The sequence below is a fragment of the Grammomys surdaster genome, unplaced genomic scaffold, assembly GCF_004785775.1.
Source record: "Grammomys surdaster isolate TR1022 unplaced genomic scaffold, NIH_TR_1.0 150, whole genome shotgun sequence".
NCBI classification, from domain to species: domain Eukaryota; kingdom Metazoa; phylum Chordata; class Mammalia; order Rodentia; family Muridae; genus Grammomys; species Grammomys surdaster.
The window spans coordinates 4,121,077-4,124,673 of NW_021604608.1; the positions used below are offsets into that span (position 1 = coordinate 4,121,077).

Here is a 3,597-nt window from a genome sequence, read left to right on the forward strand (position 1 = left end):
TTGGAAGTTTATAAATGGAACATTTATTTCTTATTTTTCCCCCTCATTATCAGGTTAAGAAGTCTCAAATTAAGACAACAACCAATTCTGTCTTGTGAGGACTTCCTTCTTATTTCACAGATGGCACCATTTCACAGCATCCTTACTTGGGGATGGGGTTGGGGGAGAGGTCAGTAGTCTCCCTCAGACCTCTCTTTTATGGGCATAAGTCCAACTATGATAGTTCCCCAACTCTGAAGAAATCACCCCCCCCCATAATCCCACCACCTCACATCATTACCTTGAAAATAAGCATTTTGCTGAGGGAGACACAGACACCCATATTTATATTATCTCAAAAAGCAGCTGTCACTTTCATATGGGAATATGACCAACCCTTTATGCCTCCTAGGTGTATGTGGTGGTTTAAATAGGAATGATCCCCATTCATGTATTTGAATGCTTAGTCAGCAGGGAGTAGAACTGTTTTGATAGGATTAGAAGGATTAAGAGGTGTGGCCTTATGAAAGAATTTATCTCACTGGGGTTGGCCTTTGAAATTTTCAAAAGCCCACATACACATGCTAGTCTCTCTCTCTCCCTTCCTCTCTCTCTCTCTCTCTCCCTCCCTCTCTCTCTCTCCTCACATAAGGCTGTAGCTTAGCTGCCATATTTTAGGCACATCAAGCAGCAGGGCTCAGTGCTTGGTAGCTTCAGCCATGTGGTTCTGGCTTTAGTGTCAAGGATACCAGAAAAATGTTATGAAATTTCCTTCCACAGCCAAGGAAAGGCACTGAGGCTAGGAATGTGTCAAGAGTGTCCCTTGATGGAGAACCAGAGAAGCCATTATATTTAGCCATGAAGGTAAAGCCTGGATTGTGTTGGAAACCCTAAGACATTGGAGATGCCTCTCATAGGATACTTACCAAAGAGAGCTGCAGATGGGGAGTGGGAGGGGATGGCAGAAACCAGCCAAGAGAAAGAAGTGTGTTGTAGTCAACAAAGCCAAAGTGATCTGAAGAATACTTTGACATCAGACATTGCCCATCTGAGTTTGGCATTTGCCCTGCTGGTTTTCTGTCTTGCTTTGGTCCAGTTTTTCCTCATTATGCTTCCTTTCCTCTCCTTTGTAATCTAATGTATATTCTGTCCCACTGTATGTGGAAAGTATGTGATCTGCTTTTTTTTTTTCATTTTGCTTTTATTTCAGTTTTACGAGGGATCACAGTTAAGAGACTGCCTTGAGTCTCAGAAGAGACTTTGAACTTTGGCCTTTTAAACAATGTTGAGATTTTTATAGACTATAGGGACTTTTGAAGTTGGACTGAATATATTTTTGCATTGTATGGCTACAAGCCTATGGGAGCCAGGGAATGGAATGCTTATTAGTATTGATTATTTATTTATTAATATTATCCACTAACAATATCCAAATATTTATTAATATTCTCCACTAACTAAATCCAAACAAAAGCCAGAAATAAAGAGCCAGTTGATATGGTTCATACTAATGAGTTTCCCAAAACAAACAGTACTAAAAATGCTAAAGAGTGGGTCTGTAGCAGCAAAAAGAATTACAAAAAGAAATCGAAGAAGAATGCCCTCCCCCCCAGGCTCATTTATTTGAATGTTTAGTAACCAAGGAGTGGAACTCTTCAATAGTATTAGAAGAATTAGAAGGTGTGGCCTTGTTAGAGGAAATGTGTCGCTAGGGGTCAGACTTTGAGCCTTTTAAAAACCCATACCTGGCCTAATGTTTCTTGCTGATTCCCTGCCTATTGATCAGGATGAACCTCTCAACTCTGGTCCAGTGTCTTGCATACTGGTGTGCTACCTTCCATGATGACAATGGACTAAACCTCAGAAACTGTAAGCACATCCCCAATTAAATGCTTTTGTGTGTGTGTGTGAGCTGCTTTGGTCATGGCATCTCTTCAGAACATTAGAAAAGTGATCAAGAAAATAGAAAAATCAATATTTTACTCTCCAATATTTCCCAAACATTTATTAATATTCTCCACTAATTAAATCCAAATAAAAGCCAGAAATAAAGAGCAAGTTGATATGGTTCATACCAATGACCATCCCAAGGCAGACAGTTCTAAAAATATCAGAGTGGGTCTGTGGCAGCACAAAGAAATTGCACAGTCTACTCTGTGGTTTCAGTTTTTTTTTTCTATATTGGTAGATACATATGGCATCTCTACCTCACTCCTTTATTTTTTTAATATAAAATAAAGTATTATTTTAAATCTAAAATAAGGTAGGAAGGGGACTCTCATACACTCTAGCCTGCAAGAAACACTTGCACCTCACCTCACGTTCCTGGTTATCATCACCCACACACTTTTGGTCCTAAAATCCACACCTCTGTTCAGACTCTTTCCAAACCTCTATATGGTCTATCCAACGACCTTCTAGTCAGTCTCACATGAATTTCTTAGAAGCTTCTCAAACTAGGATGGTCCAGAAAGCACTCATCATTTTTGAAATGATGCCATGACAAAGTTTTTATAAAACAAAAACATAAAGTGCAAATGTTTTACTTAAAATTAAGTGAGATTTACCCAATTTGTGGTCTTTTTTTAAAATAAAGAACTGGAAAATTTTGTGCATCATACATAGTCTGAGCTCTGAAATAAAACACAAAACTGCCCCATACTTGAGGAAAAAGGTAAGACTTTAGGCTTAACAAAGAGAATTCTAGAAAAGGGTGAAGTAGAAAGGTCTAAAAAGAGTTTGGTCTTTTAACAGATATTACCTAAATTGTTGCTGATGGAATTGCAAAGGAACACATTCTCCCCTAGCACCAACTTCATGAAAGTAATCTGAAGGACAAAATAATATGTTTATAGCTATAAAATTATAGTATTGTAAAATTATAATTATATTATAATTGTATATTATAAAATTAGAGCGTTCTGCAGTTGAATGCAAGAGCATATGGAATGGTAATATATAACAGGAAAGGAATTAACATGACAGGAAGCTAAGAGAAGCCCATGGTTGTCAGGCCTTAAGGCAGGCATGTTGGAGGACATTAAAATATTCCTGAGAAAAAGCACATAGACTGAGAGAGGCAGGACTGGAGAACTAGAGCGAATCAGCGTCTGTTCTCTGGAAACTAGAACTTAAACTTCTTTTAAGGTCTTCTCATGGCTCCGTTGTCACCTGAGACAGTCCACAGGTGCGCTTTACTGACAGTGGCCTGAGAACGCCCAATAGTTGCCAGGCAACCTCCCGAGCGTCTCTGCAGCCTCCCTTTAATTGGGTAAGCGCTAGCGGGGCGCGTGTGATGTCACTGCGCGGCGCCGGATGTCTATGTTACTTGAAGGTGGTTTCCTGAATCACCGGTGTGGGCAGCTGACCAGAGGGCTTTGGTGCGGAGAACCAGAGGGAAGCCCCACGAGGGCCGGTGCTGGCGGGAGAGGCGGTAGGAGCCGGCGCCAGAGTCAGGAACCTCGGCGTGTGGGCTTCCTGCCGCTAGAACTGCCGGAGCTCGTTGCTAAGGTCCCTAGAGCACGGGAGCTCCGGGAATTTGGCTTAAGTATATTGTAACTGGAATCCGCGGCTCATGTGTCTCCGGTTTCTTTCTTTCTCTCTCTCTCTCTCTCTCTC

General features: G+C 40.9%; 1 protein-coding gene across 5 annotated transcripts in view; it reads left to right on the plus strand.

Moving 5' to 3' along the window:
* Positions 1-3,326: 3,326 nt before the first annotated feature.
* Positions 3,327-3,597, plus strand: part of Pacrgl (parkin coregulated like) — a 15,083-nt gene continuing 14,812 nt past the window's right edge. For 3 of the 5 annotated variants that reach the window (XM_028765286.1, XM_028765288.1, XM_028765290.1), the window contains exon 1: positions 3,327-3,489. The gene's annotated coding sequence lies outside the window, so the exon portion shown is untranslated. The remainder of the gene's footprint in view (positions 3,490-3,597) is intronic. The other 2 variants (XM_028765289.1, XM_028765287.1) reach the window with 2 other exon arrangements.